At 37.1% G+C, this 16,444-nt stretch overlaps 1 non-coding gene across 1 annotated transcript; it reads left to right on the top strand.

Annotated features, from left to right (window-relative positions):
* Positions 1-2,735: 2,735 nt before the first annotated feature.
* On the top strand, positions 2,736-2,839 carry LOC115838477. Its single transcript, XR_004033502.1, has one exon. It is a non-coding gene; the product is annotated as a small nucleolar RNA U13 (small nucleolar RNA).
* The last annotated feature ends 13,605 nt before the right edge of the window (positions 2,840-16,444 follow it).

The raw sequence follows: 16,444 nt of genomic DNA, 5'->3' as shown, positions 1-16,444 counted from the left end.
TTGGAATCACCTGCTAAGTATTTTTAAATGGATTAGAGGGTGTGACTTATCTTTACTCAACTTCTGACATAAGAATTCAACTCAGTATTCCACTTTCCATCTTAAATGGGGTTCAGTGACTCTGATTAGCCAAGGCGACAAATTATATAGTATGCATCAAAAGATGCTATCACCCTAATTATACAATGCCAAGCATATGCAATGCCTCACAGGGCTGCTTCTTTCAAAAACGGCTTCTTCATCTCTTCCCAGGCACCTTTCTCACTCCTAACTAAAGATGAACCAAGAGCAAGTTTCTCTCTCCTCTCTTCACTCCACCTGCATGGGAGGCTACTTCTTCTGGACAGTCAGAAGTTTTTTTATTATTATACTTTTTTTCCCAAAGAGATTCACTTGTCTTGCTATTTCAAAGCTCTCTCTTAATTACTTTCTTTTTAAGAAAACTATATTTAAAGAATATATTTTTGGCTTGAAACAACAATGCTTCTTTAAGCTGCTTAGACATATGCATTTACTCTTTGAATCAACTATCTCAATTCTAAGAATCTATCCCAAATAGACACTTGCAAAAGTATAAAAACATGCATGCACATGGCTATTCTTTAAAGCATTTTTTTTAGATAGAGAAAGACTGGAAATGACACAAATGTCTATCAATGGGTGATTGCTTGACTATTGAGAAGGAATTTGTATGGAAATTGCTACAAAGGAATTAGAAGAGATAAAGAGCAAATGAGTTGATGGGGAAACCCAAAGATAACAACATCAGGCAGCCCTTCCATCCCTAGGGCCAGAAGGACAAAAGGAAAAGCTGGTATTAGCAGCTAGGGCTTTCCAGTGAGACTGGAACCTCATAGGAGATGTGACCAGAGACAGGGCCCAAAGCAGAGGAGAATAGAAATCTGCTTCTTTCCTCTGTGCCTCTGTGCCTCTGTCTCCTACACTGTCTAACTCTACCTACCAAGGAAGGCTGGTTTGCAGAGGTCAGATCAAGAAAAGCTGGGGAAGGCAGAGGATACAAATGAGACATCAGATTCAGTTTCTACTAACTTTTTTTCCCCTCCCTTGAATATGAGTCCTATTTCTTTGTATATCCCATAACGTTGTTTATTGAAAATTAGAGCCAGGTGCCGTGGCTCATGCCTGTAATCCCAATATTTGGGAGGCTGAGGCTGGTGGATCACCTGAGGTCGGGAGTTCGAGACCAGCCTGACCAACATGGAGAAACCCTGTCTCTACTAAAAATACAAAATTAGCCAGGAGTGGTGGCACATGTCTGTAATCCCAGCTACTCAGGAGGCTGAGGCAGGAGAATCTCATTTCAGCCTGGGCAACAAGAGCAAAACTCTGTCTCAAAAAAATAAATAAATAAATAAATAAGAAAAGAAAAGAAAAAGAAAAAGAAAGAAAATTTAGACACTGATAATACAGCAACTCTGGGTTGTGGTTTTCTTTTCTGACATTTGTTTTTGTTGTTTTGTTTGTTGAGTAGCTTGCCTGGGCCAAATCTGTGAAACCGGTCTTCCCAATGGCTGCTTATGTCTCTGTTCCTTTTTTTTTTTTTTTAAAGTTATTGTTGTTTTTATGTTGGACTTATGAGGGATCATTCTTCTTTCTGTGTAGCATAGTGGTCGGCCAATGATTGGGCAGACGCTATACTCAAAACACTTGAGCCAATAAGGTTTCTGTTCTCTGTTGATGGATTTCTATGTAGGAAGAGTACAAACTTCAGGCTGTTTTCAATTTTCCTCCAGATTTTTCTTCCCACCAGGCTCTTTTGCATGTCTTCTCTGTGTGTGCAGCCTCAGTGTTGGCCAGTAGTATGTAGAGGCGCTTGGGCCATCTTGGTCTCTGTCGTGGATATGTGTAGCCTTAGCTGATATTATGCTTGTCCCAACAAAAACCTCATATTAGAAAAATCATTGGTCAATTCCACTGACCCTCTGCCAAGACTGTCACTTTTACTGACATTGCTGCATGGGCATGGCCCATCTCTCCAAATCAAGTGTGCCCAGCAGGACCATGGTAGCAAAACTACTAGTTGTCACAGCCTGTTCCACTCTCACAAAACATCCATGTCAACCAGGCTGGCAGGAGCTGTGGAGTTGTCCCAGTAAAAAATGCCCTAAGCACCCACTAATCTTTACAATTCCACAGGTTTTCAAGCATAAATGCTTCTCCAATTGGCTAAGCCTTTGGCAGATTCCAAGAACACAGACATAGCTGTTTTTGTCATTTTTGTTTAGCTTCGCAACTGCTTTTGGGGAAAGGATTTGCTAACCTTCTTACTAAGCCATACCCTGAAGTTCTACTTCATTCATCTAATAAATATCTATTTCATACTTTCTTGTAAAAGGTATTTTTCTGGGATTGAGATTCCTTAATAAATAATACAGACCTAGTTCCTGTTCTTATGGAGCTTATGTTTTTACAGGGGAGATGACAAGTGACCATATAATCATTATTTAATTACAAATGTAGTGAGTGCTACAATGGAAAAGCACTTAGACTTCTGTTTTTGTTTCATGTCTTATTGAATCAGCCATAACTTCTAGAAAATCATTACCATAACTTTGTAATAACAATGATGTGTGTAATTTTCATGTTTCTGATTTTGATAAACATGCTTCTAATGTGTAACCACTAAGATAAATGTTTTTAGAGATCATGTTGAAGAATTACATATTTATTCCTAGTTTTCTAGTATGTTTTCCTCTCAAAAAATTTATGTTGAGATCCTTTTGTGATTCGTAAACATGATGATTAGGTTTTTATGCTTAGATGTGAGATGTGCCTCCCTCACATCTTGTTACGACATCTGTACATTACCCATCTGACGTGAGAAAAATAAAGAAGAAAAAAATGTATGTTGAAAGTTATCAGATGCTTTTTCAGCATCTTTTGAGATTTTTATATAAGTTTTCATATTAGGCCCATTTGTATCACATTTTATGTATTGAGATATTCTAATAACAAAGTACTTTGCAGGACTCGAGTAAAATAAACTAGATGGAGATGGTGATCATTTAAATTTACCTGAATTTCATTGGCTTGTACTTTGTTTAGTATTTTATTGAAAGTGAGTTGGCACTACTATTTTGGTCCTATTATTTTTCAGTTTTTAATCATTTTTAATATTTTTCTGTGACCTGCAATTGTTCATGTAAATGCGTGATAATTTAAACAAAAACAAGGGAAAGAAATTTGGTAATTTATAATATTATATTAGTTATAGGACAGGAATACTACCTAGGCCCCAGACTCATAAAACCAAAATGTTTTACTAATGTATCTTGAAGGACTTTTTAAAAGATTATCTGATTTATAATCTTAAGTTATCTTGCCTTAAAAAAAATATAAACCTATGTCATAACAAGTTAATCTGACTGGCTTTTATTTAGTACTTTGAATTTAGTTCTAAATCATAATAATGACAACTCCTCAGGTTGAGAAAGATGGAGAAGTCCCACTAGGCAGAGAACTGTGATTCCCATGGCACCAGTAAGTATATGTTTACTATAGTACTTGTCCCATTGAATTAAAATTATTTACTTACATGTAGATAATCCCGACTAGCCAGTAGCATCTTGGAGTGATGGCTTAATCAGCTATCTGTCCCTACGTCCTGGTGCAGCTCCCAGCACATGCAGTTACTTCAAATCTTTATTGTAGGAAGGAATGTATGGGGCCATAGAGGACACTCCAAAATCTAAATGCCAATTCTTACTCTTCCAATGTCCCAATAAAATACCTAAAGAAGAGATATTATACAGGCATAGAAATGATTTAAAGATTAGGTTGAAGGAGGAAAACATGCAAATGTGAGGGACTTTCACTGATGGATGGACAGTCATTGCAATGTACGCAGTGCTTCTGCAATGATCTCTTACCAAGAAGAAAGGCAGCCTGTTTTCCTAGAGATGCCATCAGATTCACAGAGACCTGTACAAAGTGTGTTTTCTTGAGGATCCACATCTAGCTACACGAGCTCAGAAAAGTCACATAATTTTTCTGGATCTCTGTCTTTCCAGCTATAACATACAGGGGTGATAAGCCTGTTTGAGAGTCTCTTCTGTACCTCGTATCTTTTGATTCCAAGATGAATGAAAAACAAGCACTGGTTTTCTGAAAGATTTATTATAAAATATAAAATCAAACTCTACCTTTTTATAATAATAAAAGTGAGTTGGAGATTGCCAATCCACTGACCATCACCATAAGCAGAAATTTCTCCTAAAGGAAACAGAAACACAATACAGTCCCAAAATATCAAGACTTTAGATCTGTCAGAAAGAGAAATGATTATTTGCTCTTGGTAATATGGGACGGTTATTCTAGCCAAATAAGTTAAATATGTTTGTCTTCCCAATATTTGAGACCTGGAGCTTGCTTTCTTATTTCTGCTCTAAGAGTGTTTCGTTTGGTTAATGTTTAACAGAAGGAAAAAGAAGAGAGAGAGCATGTGTGTGCATGTTTGAAAATTGCAGTCACTTTTCTTCTAAAGCCAGAGGCTATGATGTCAAGAAGTAAATGATAGAAGATGTCAGCTCTCCTATCTATAACCTCAGCTTTGCAGTTTCTCTGGGGGCCTCATGCACTCTTACAGCTTCTTAAACAGGGAGTAGACCCGGCAAAAAATTTAAGTGCGTTTTACACTTGATATACCACAGACTCGGCCAGAACAGTTCTAAACAGAAGACTTCACAGAAATCCTGACACTTTGTTTTTTGCCAAAGAACAGTGTCTTTTTCAGAAATGCTGATTTTGGGATCATGGACATTCTCCTTAATTTCTCCTTAGCAAGTCTGTTGGAAGGAGGAAATTGGTGCCTTTGAACAGATTATCCCCCCGCCAACACAATAGCGCTTGATTAGGAACGGTAAGCAGCACAGGTGAGTGCTGTTAGAAGGTGGGGTTGGGAAAGCGGAACAAGGCACAGGAGGAGTCAATAAGAGGTTAAATAGAAAGACTAGAGCAACCTGAGAGAGCCTGAGAGCACTGGGTGATGAGAAGACCTGCAGGAAGGGAATGGTGAGTTAAGAATGTTATAATGAAAACTCATTTTGTCTACTCCATATCTTTGTCTACTATAGACAACTGGGGTTTTGTACAAACTGTGTTCTCATGAGAATCCAGAGCTGACTGCTCTGAGCATTTCATGGTACATACTGTGGGAATTTGACTAATGCTGGCAAAGATCTTTAATTTCTTCCAAGGATTGGAGTATACAGGAATTTGTTTTTATTACATAGATCAATCATTAGAAACAGCTTAGATGATATTATTCATGCAGTTAACCTGAAACGAGTATGGTAATAGTTGCAGGAAACAACTATTACCCTCATAAACTTGGAGATTAAATTAAGTCATTTTTGTTAAACTCATTTATTGAAAAAAATTATCGATTCTCTCAGTAATAATGTGATTCTGTGAACTGAATTTTATGTTATTTAGGAACTTCAGAGTAAAATTATTCCAAGTCTTGTTTCTCTTGGATGAAGGGCTGTAAAATCTCATTTTGGATGTAGAATATTATAATCGCATAAATTACTCAGGGTTTGTGATGTGAAGTTTTTAAGAAAAGCGAATAGTTTGTTTTTTTTTTTTTTTTTTGCTTTTAAAAATTCTGGGAGTATGTGGCTCCCTGAAGAGATGTTTCTTTTCAACCTCAAATCAACTTTATTTCTTGGCTCTTTCATGAACTTTCCTTCCTGTGCTACAAGTATTTCCAAGGGAGATTGTGTCATGTGTTTTTAGATTCCGCCAAGAAAAAGTACTCCGTTGCTCATAGTTGCATTTATATCATCTGGTTATTGTCTATGATAGAACATAGCTAAGGAAAGGGGTCAATACTGACTTCTTCTTAATACTGTATCCATAAATGTTGACTATGTAGTTGAATTGGCCTTATAAACAGATAAGTTAAGCAACTAAATTTGCAGTGAAAATTTCTACATCTGTTCACTAATTTCTGAAATTCTTAACTGGGTAATGTCTCTCATAAGTGTAAATTGTTTTAGTCTAAGTTGCCTCAATATGTCAAATCTAACACAACAACTTGCATACAGATAGTTTATTCTGGAAAACGATCACAAAGAATGAAAGTAAAGAATAGGGAAGAGAGGAAAAATAATCCAAGGGTGTGTTATTAAAAGTTTTTACTGCTGTAGGCAGCTGAAACTCAAGCCACGTGGGAACATCTGAGGAGCCAATGATAATTCACCTGAGAGTTATTCACTCAAGGGTTGCAAGGGGAGAATATTTATCAAGCAACTTCTGTTCCCCATTGGTGAATGATTCACGGGATATTAACTCCATCTTACTTCCAGGTTTGCCTGGAGACCAGAATAGCTGAACAAGTTTCGGCAGGTATTAGGGAGGCAGTGGTGGAGAAGTGCTAAGAGGCAGAAATCAAGAAATGCATGGTGGAGCCGAACAGAGGTGCTGTCAGGCTACATTCTCAGGCATTGGTAGCCATACCAAGGGCTAGAGTGAAAAAGGAGCCTAGAGAATATGAGGCAGAGCCCAAGAAGTCCAGAGATAAAGCTTAAAAGATAAACATTTATATTCCATTTAGTATAAGAAGGTCTCATTAGAGCATATCTGTGGAAGGTCAGTGATACAGAGGACGGTGAGTATCTGAGGCAGGAGAAGTGCTGAGCCATGGCACATAAGGAAGATCATACTGGGGGTAGGTAGAGGGTTTCAAATGACCAGCTTGGCCTACTTTGGATTTTCAACTAAGGCTAAGACTGCCTGAAATTCACTGAAGAGTCTGCAGAATTATAGTGAATTCAGGGTCATCTCGTTAACTTCCCAGCTGTAGCTTAGACCCTCTGTCAGCAGGCATTGACCTTTGCCTAAAGTTCTCTCATGTCAAAGCACTCACGGTCTTCTGAGTTAATAGCTTGAGACATTCCTAACTACTAGATGTTGTGGCAAAAACTTATCTTTCTGAGATTCTTGCTTATGAGTTTTGGATCTTTGGGGCCATGCACAACTATTAAGATCTGAAGAGTAATCATGGCTTCCTGAATCTTTAATCATTAGGCTAAACATCTCTAATTTCTATAGACACTTATTCCTCAGTTAATAGTATTTATAGGTCTTGCTCCTCCAAAATCTTCTCTATTGAGGTGTCCCAAATAAAGTGCTAGACAATGCATTGTAAACTGACGAAGACTGGAGGGGTATCATTTCCTCCCTAAGGCTAGGTGACACAGTTCTAGTAATACAGGCTGAAACTGACAGAACTTTCTTGGAAGCTGCTACACACTGCTATGTGTAACTGAGTTCACTGCTGACCAAAGCCCCTGACTCTTTTTCATAGGAGCTACAGCTAAACCATATTTTAATCTACCTTTGTACTTTTATTAGTTGGTTTGATTTTTTGGAGGGGTGGGGCAAGAGAAGAATCTTACATAAATCTTTATTGAAATTAATCTTGTTAGATCAGTCAATTGTTTTGACCTGATAAGGTCTTTCCTAGCCATAATTTGACATTCAACATGTTTGTTATTGTTTTTAGCTTCTTATCACTGGCAAAGAACAGGAAAAAAAGATTTATTAAGACAGGACTTGCTTTACTGCAAGTAGAAATGTCTGTCTGGTTAATGGCCATTCAGCCAGTTATTAAACCTGTCAAATGTACTAGCATACAAGCCAGGGAGAATTGGAAAAGTTGTAGGTCTTTATCTTTGAACAGGAGAAGCCAGTTGGTATGGTTAGGCTTTGTGTCCACACGCAAATCTCATCTTGAATGATAATCCTCACAACCCCCACAATCCCCATGTGTCCAGGAAAAGACCAGGTGGAGTTAATTGGATCATGGGGATGGTTTCTCCCATGCTGTTCTTGTGATAGTGAGTTCTCTCGAGGTCCGATGGTTTTATAAGCATTGAGTAGTTCCTCCTGCATTCATTCTCCTTCCTGCTGCCTTGTGAAGAAGGTGCCTTGCTTCCCCTTCGCCTTCTGCCATGATTGTAAGCTTCCTGTGGCCTTCCTAGCCATGCTGAACTGTGAGTCAATTAAATCTTTTTCCTTTATAAATTATGCAGTCTCATGCAGTTCTTTAAAGCAGTGGGAAAACAGACTAATACACCAGTAATCCTCAGAAAATGCATCCCAGAAAGTAAGATAAGACTCTAGCCCAATTCCAGCATTCATCAGTGTCTAAGGAAGAGTCCAGTTGTTGGTGGCAAAGTGAAGACAGCACTTTTGTATTTCTGAAAAGAAGCATTGTATAGTGGCATGTATAGTTGAGGTCATTAACTAGAAGTTATTTTGGTGGGAATCATCAGGAAAATCGAATACAGCTCACTGCTTGGAGAAAGGGCTGTTAGGAATAAAGCAAGAAAAACGCCCTCCTTTTCCTTCCCCCACCATACAGGATGGGATGGAAAGTACAATTTTCAAATTGTCACAGGTTTCTAAGGAATATTTTTGTATGACCCATGAGTTTTGCCTTTAAGAGTGGACAACAACAACAACAACAAAATGTTTCCAAATTCCATTTGCCTTTTAGCATCCTTCTGCCAGGCTACTTCACTTTGCCTACTTTGGGGCAGGGCCAATGGTCAGGACTGAGCAGGAACTAGAACCTAAGTGCGTACAAAATACGTCAATATGGGCATGAATTTTTGTCATTATCCTCACCCAACAAAAACAGCTCCCCAACTCCCTCTGTGAGTTCCCAAAACACATAATAAGTATCACTTTTAGTTCTAAATCTACATTCTATTTCCTCACTAGAAACAGAGCTCTGCCATGCACCCCAGTTCATTTTCCTGGGGCCATGATACCTTGCCTCTCTCTTTTTCAATAATCTACCCTTGGGACAAAATATAGACAGAATAATGGCCTCCCAATGATGTTCACATCCTAAGCTCTAGAATCTATTACATTATACAGCAAAGGGGAATTAATTACGTTGCAAATGGAATTAAGGTTGGTATTCAGCTGCCTTCAAGATAGAGAGATTATCCTGGATTATCAAGAGAAGCCTTGTGTAATTATAAGCGTCCTTGAAAGTGGAGGAGATAGGCAGAAGAAATCACAGAAAGAGATGTGATGATGAAAGGAAAGTCAGAGTAAGGTGTTATGAGAAGGACTCAATAGACCATTGCCGGCTTTGAAGATGAAGGAAGGGGCTATGGGCGGAGGAATTCAGGTAGCCTCTAGACACAAGAAAAAAACAAGGAAACAGATTCTTTCATAGAGATTACAGAAGGGAATGCATTTTTGCCTGATACCTTGATTCTAGCCCAGCGAAACCAATGTCAGAGATCTAACCTTCAGATAATAAGAGAATAAATTTGTGTGGTGTAAGCAGGTAAATTTGTGGTAATTTGATTCAGCAACAATAAGGAACTAATACAAAACTACGTAATGTTTCTTTCCCTTTCAAATAATTATTGGGATTCAACCTGAAATCATGGCTCTTCAAATCATGACCAATCTTTGTTAAAATAAAAAAACTAAATTAACAAAATTATATATATTTATCTTAGCATGATGTTTTAAAATATATACATTGTAGAATAGCTAAGTCATACTAATTAATATATGCATTACATTGCATAACTTATCTTTTGTGGTGAGAACACAAATGTATTCTTAGCAACTTTCAAGAATAAAATACATTGTCATTAACTATAGTCACCATGTTGTACAATAGATCCTTTGAGCTTATTTCTATCTAACTGAAATTTTTGATCCTTTCACCAACATCTCCCTAAATTGCTTCCCACCCACTTCTTAGTAGCCACAATTCTACTCTCTGTTTCTATGAGTTTAACTTTTTTAGATTCTACATATAAGTGAGATAATACAGTATTTATCTTTCTGTGCCTGGCTTATTTCACTTAGCGTAAGAACCTCTGGGTTCATCTATGTTGTTGTAAATGACAGGATTTCCTTCTTGTTTAAGGCTGAAGAGCATTCCATTATGTACATATACAACGTTTTCTTTATCCATTCATCAGTCGATGGACACAAGTTGATTGCATATCTTGGACACTGAATCGTGCTGCAATGAACATGACAGTGCAGATATCTCTTCAACATACTGATTTCATGTACTTTGGATATATGCTCAGTAGTAGAATTAAAAGTAATTATTTATAGGTAAGGATTTACTACTGTCATTTTGCTGCTTTCTGATTGTTCTATAGATCCTTCTTCCTTTCTTCCTCTCTTGCTGTTTTTCTTTTTATTAGATGATTTTCTCTAGTTCTATGCTTTGATTCCATACTTTGTATGTGTTGTGAATCTACTATAGGTTTTTGCTTTGTGGTTACCATGAGGCTTGTAGTTATAACAGGCTATTTTTAACTGAAACAACTTAATTTTGATTGTATTTAAAAAGCTCAACCTTTTTATTTCACTTCCCCCCATCTTATGTTTTCAAAGTTATAATTTATACTTCTTTATATTGTGCATCCCTTAACAAATTATTGTGGTTGTTATTAATAGTTTTGTTTTTAAGCTTTATACTAAAGAAATAAGTGACTTACACACCATAATTTCAGTATTAGAGTTTTCTAAATTTGATTATGTACTTGCTTTTGACAGTGAGTTTTATACTTTCATATGTTTTCGTGTTATTAATTGGTGCCTCTTTCTTTCAGCTTAGAGGAGCCCCTTTAAGATTTCTTATAAGACTTCTGGTGATGAACTCTCTCAGCTCTTCTTAGTCATTTCTCCTTCATTCCTGAAGGACAGATTTGTTGGGTACAATATTCTCAGTCTGCAGTGTTTTTCCTTTAGCGCTTTGACTATGTGAAGCTACTCTTTCGTTGCCTGTCAAATTTCTGCTGTGAAGTCTGCTGTCAGCCTTATTAAAGCTCTGCTTACATGTGATATGCTTATATTCTCTTGTTGCTCTCAGGAGCCTATCTTTGTCTTTGAATTTTCAGTTTGGTTATATGTCTTAGGATAGTCCTGTTTGGATTGAATTTCATTTGAGGCTTTTGACTTTCCTCTTCTTGGATATTTATATTTGCCCCAATTTGAAAAGTTTTCTGCTATTATTTCTTTAAGTAAACTTTCTATCTCTTTGTCCCTTTCTTCTCCTTCTTAAACTCCTATATCTCAAACATTTGCCCTTTTGATGCTATCCCACAAATCCCATAAGATTTCTTCATTCCCTTTCATTCTTTTTTATTTTTTTCTCTGATTGTATATTTTCAAATAACCTGTCTTTAACTTCACAGATTTTTTTTTCTTCTGCTTTGTCAATTCTGTTGTTAATGCTCTCTGTTACATTTTAAAAATTTTTATTTATTGTGTTTTTCAGCTCCATAATTTGTTGTTTTTTAAAAAATAATTTCAATCTCTCTGTTACATTTATAATTTTGGTTATTTATTGTTTTCCTGATTTAATTAAATTGTTTCTCTCTATTTTCTTGAGGTTCACTGGACCTCCTTAACACAATTATTTTAAATTCCTTATCAGGAACTTTTTGTATCTCCATTTTCTTGGGGTCAGCTACTGGAAATTATAGTGTTATTTTGGTGATGTTATATCTCAGTGATTTTTCATGTTTCTTGTTGTCTTACACTGATATCTGCACATTTGAAAAAGTAGAGACTTATATCTAGTATTTGCAGACTGGTTTTGTCTGGGAAAGCTTTCATCAGTCAGCCCATGCAGAGATTTTGGGCAGGGGCAGGCTATCTTGTGTGGTCTGTGGGGAGGCTTGCTGCTGGAGTCTTTGGGGAGGTTTGGTCAGCAGGTGGATGCCTGGCACCTAAGTTCACAGGGGCTTACCAGGTGCTGGGGTGGGCCTTGAGCCTAAGTCTGCAGTGGCCCGCCTGGTACTAGGATGGGCCTGATTGCTGTGTTCACTGGGACAGGCCTGGAGCCTGAGTCCACTGGGATGGGCCTAGATCCTGAGTCCATAGGCGCTAACTTGGGACTGGGGAAGATCTGGGCCCTGAGCAAATGAAGATAGGTCTGTGTTCTGGGTCTTCAGGTGTGGATCTGGACCCTGGGTCTGCTGGAACATGAGGCAATAAGGGCCAATATGGAGAATGCAGCTGCAGGTACCAGCCTCGACAGGCCTGGAGTCTGTGTCTATATGTGGCAGCCTCGTGCCTGAGGCCAGAGATGTGCCTCTGGTGCTAGAAAAATAAATAAAAAGAAATTTACAACTGAACATAGTGCAGTTAAAGAAAACCTAAAGGTAAAGCGAACACCTCAAAAGTAGTCAGAGAAAAAAGGACAGAGTTTCCCAAAAGAGCAAGGTTTAGACTAACAATTGACTTTTCAACAACAGCAACAGACGACATAAAACAGTTATGTGATATTTTCAACTTGCTGGAAGAAAAGAACTGCCAATCCAGGCAGTAAAAATATTCTTATAATATTCTTATTCTTAAAAAATTCTTTAAAAATCAAGACAATTAGTAACATTTCCAGGCAAATAAAAATAGATTCCACTATTAGCAGACCCAGGCTAAAGAAAATTCTAAAGGAATTATATTCTTAATACAAGAGGAAAATGATCAGATGGAAAGATTCAGGAGAAAAATAAAAAGTCATAACATTGACTGTAAGTTCCATAATGGCAGGGCTGGGCTCCATCCTGTCCACTGCTGACCTTAGCCATTTAAAGGATGAATGAGATAATAAAATAAGCTTGACATAAAGATGAGATTTCCAGTCATCAGAGCTGCTTACAGATGGAATAAGCTGTCCCAAAAAATGTGATATAGAAGCAGAAACAAACCAACTGATGTATTCCAGGCCTTGACTTTAATCCAGGAACTTCTGGATATTTAACTTAACTATCATTGACTGAGCTCCAGTGAGCTAAATATTTTTGCATGCATTATCTCACTAAATGCTAATATCTACACCATGAAGTAGGTAAAATTATCTTTATTTTACAAATAATGAACTAAAGCTCAAAGGGGCCACAATCAGGGGAAAGAGGTGTACAACTGGGGAAAGAGGTGCAATTAGGGTTCTATAAAGCTCAAACTAAAGCTCAAAGAGGGTGTAGTTGGGGAAAGAGGTGAAATTAGGGTTCCGTAAAGTTTGTGTACAAGGAGCGTTAAGCCTATGGCAAGGTCCATACCTGTCATGCCCCTTGTATGTCTCAGCATCAAGTGACAACCCCACAAACTTACGCATACTATATGTTATTATGGAGTTTCATCTGTTAGTTCTTATAAATTACCATAGCTTTGTTGAACCATCCTATGAATAAAATTCACTGTTACTGTTGTGAGTGAGACCTGTCACCTACTTCCTAAGATGTGAACCTCATTTATCATGAGAACCCCCTTTGCAAATGTTTTCATAAAACATACATCTGTGTCTTATTAAACTATTAGGAACTTCTTGTTAAATATGTTTACTTCTACTCCCTTCCCAACTCCTATAAAACTGACCACAAAGGAATGAAAAAGTACAACTCAATGTTTTTAAAAAAGAAAAGAAGTCAGTCACTGTAGATTGTAAAGATCTATAATATTTAGAAGATGAATTGAGAATAGATGAGTCTTAAATTACTAAAGAGATTAAAGAAAACTGAAACTCAAATGCCTGGTATTGGTGATAGTGCAAGGGGAAGAAGTATTGGTTTTTAGGGATGACACAGGGAAGCAAAAAAAAAAAAAAAAAAATCAAGGGGAGTTTATTGAAGAAGACTAAAGTTATGGGTACAAGTCAGCACTGGAAATAGAAGAATTTGCCAAAAGTCAGTAAAACAGTTAGCCACCCCCATCCTCACAGTACACTCACAAGACCATTCCTCCCACACTGGGATAAAAAAACTTGAGAAGTTATAACTCTTTGCAGAAATCGAAATCTCAGATTTAGCTAAGAGTTGGAGTGCCATGCCAGAAACACAAGGGCTAAACGAAGTCAGAATACTAAGTGATGAGCCCTCTTTTGGCTCCCAGAAGTCTGAAATCCAAGCTTCTACCTCCGCTGCCATCGCCTCTCTCCATGACAGGCAAGATATTGGAAGGTTCCTCTCTATGAAACTGACTAGTGTAATAAGACTTAAGCATATTAATATTTAGGATGTCTTCCAAAGAAACAGCCCAATCCCCACCCCTCTTTGCTGAAACTCACACATCAACAAGCCTCTCTCATGCACAGAAAACACCCAATCAGCTTTGTAATACTTTACTCTCAAAATTGAATGGAGAGCCAATGATTGCCAAACTATTGAGAAAATCCTTAACTTATTTTTTCTTTTTCTCTCTTTTTATTAAAAGATGCCATCATGAAAGCAACATTTTTCTATGAGTCATACCTTACCTTGTAAAAACCCATTTATGCCATTGGAGTAAATTTATTGTTGCTCTGGTGTAAGGTTTTAGTCCTTAGTTCTTTAAAAAGTGTTTCTATTTCTTTCTATGAGACCAATCTACCTCTTCCTGCTCTCGTCTAATCTCCTCAATGACAGATTTTTCACTTTGACATTTATTGAGCCTTGGAACTACTTTATGGGGTATGACAGCCCCAATTCCCATTGTGCATTGTTTGTTTTTAGTTTAGTTATTTCACTGGGTGTTTTACTGGGTTGATATTTTTTCTCATTTTATTCTATTATGTCTCTTTACTATGATATAGATGTATATATTGAGAATAATGAATATTTTAAAACATAAAAAATTAAACCTCTCACCTATTTTTATAGTTGGTTGTATTTTGTTGAACTTATTTTATTGGTGCTATAGTCATCACAATATGTCTTGTCAACTGGCACCTTCCATTAGGGTCGGGAAGACTTAACAATTTCATGTCATTAGTTTACTTGGGGATGCAATTCAGTAGCTGAGATAGTGTGCTTTGATAAATAAGAAGTTTAGGTAATTTTAGAAAGTTCAGTAAGACATAAATTTTTTACCTAGTCTATGCTTCATGGGAAAATAAACTTCAGAAACATTCTCATTTACTTTCTATTTCTTTTTTGTTACACATATGTAGAACGTTCATCTACAGAGAGCTCTTTCTTATGTGTATTTAAATGTGGTTATAAATTTTTGTTTGTTTAATGAAAGAAAAATAGACAACGATGTGCAGAAGGAGACGGAGCATGGCACAGAGCACTAGAAATAGGAAAGATCTTTCTGTGCCCAGAGATAAGGAGCAAAGAGCCATCACACACTGAGAGCATGTTTCCCTGAGAATAATGAGCCATATAACTACTCTCATGTGATTTTCAAAACATAAATCTTCAGGATGCAAGGGCAGGTGGTGATGAATTATTGGAACAGAAAATAGTTGAAGGAAAAGGGCAGCATCAATGTTATGCACATTTATGCAAATTCAACTCCTAAAATATGAAAGGGTTTTCTCTGTACTATGAAAGTGACTGAAATTAATGGGTGAGAAGCAGGGAGATTTTGTATGTCTGCTTAATTCTGCCTATAGAGTCCTTTTGAAAGGATGCCTACAACACAAAAGACTGAGCCATCTTTCACAGGCTCCACACTATTGTGGGTTTAGGCTGACAGCCCAGATAGCAAGAGTCAAAAGGCAGATGTGTTTTGTGAAGACTTGAGTGGAATAAAAGAAAATAACGCCAGGCTCAGAAGAGAAACTTCGCATGGATGGAAATGGGTAAAAAATACTCAGAAAATACAATTCTAGTGAGCGGTGGGAAACTTTAGTAACCTTGAAAACACTCAGAACTCTCCTGTAGTATGTAGAATGCCTTTAGAATCCTAGGTAAGTCAGAAAAGACCCCAAAAAGCTAGATTATATTAATATAGAAAATATATTATGGTAAAGATAAGAGCCTCCACATAAAGGTCAATGAAAGATTTTAAGTTCATCTCAAAGTATTTCATTTTGGCCTGGATTTACAGTGACATAAAATCTCAGAGACTCATTCCAGCTTTTCTGGGGCCAAGATGATTATCTCCTCCTGCAGATCCCCAAATATAGTTAACTTTTCCATGAGGTGAAGTGTGATATAAGCCTTCATAAGAGCCAGAAGCACACAGTAAGAGATATTGCAACTGACAGGGATATTCTAGAACACTTACTTAAAAAGTTTGAAACTACAAAAGGGAAATCTACATGCAGATAAGCATTCTAGCTTTAATTCAGCCTTCAGATGATGCCAAAATCCTTGGCAATACGTGGAAATGGGTGAGTGAAATTCTAATATTTTTCCGCTCGTTTATAGTTTATTACTTCTCATTTTAGTATTAATCACCTACAATTATACCACATGTTAACAATAACATGTGGAAGACTAAGGAAAGGGCAGATAGCCAAAGAAAAGCTATTTGAACCCAGAGGGAGATTTTCAGGAAAGAAAAGATAGTTCAGCAGTTAGAGCTTATAAGATATATGTGCTCAAGAGAAAGAGCCATGACCCAGATAAGTAAAATAAGGAGTATGACTTAGACTGGGGAAAAAAAGAGAAAGAGCTTACATCTCAAATGACAGAGAGAAAAAAAGAGACAGAGAGAA

This window comes from Nomascus leucogenys, chromosome 14 (assembly GCF_006542625.1).
Source record: "Nomascus leucogenys isolate Asia chromosome 14, Asia_NLE_v1, whole genome shotgun sequence".
In the NCBI taxonomy this organism is placed as follows: domain Eukaryota; kingdom Metazoa; phylum Chordata; class Mammalia; order Primates; family Hylobatidae; genus Nomascus; species Nomascus leucogenys.
The sequence above is the reverse complement of the archived record's forward strand: the minus strand, read 5'-3'. Positions and strand labels throughout refer to the sequence as shown.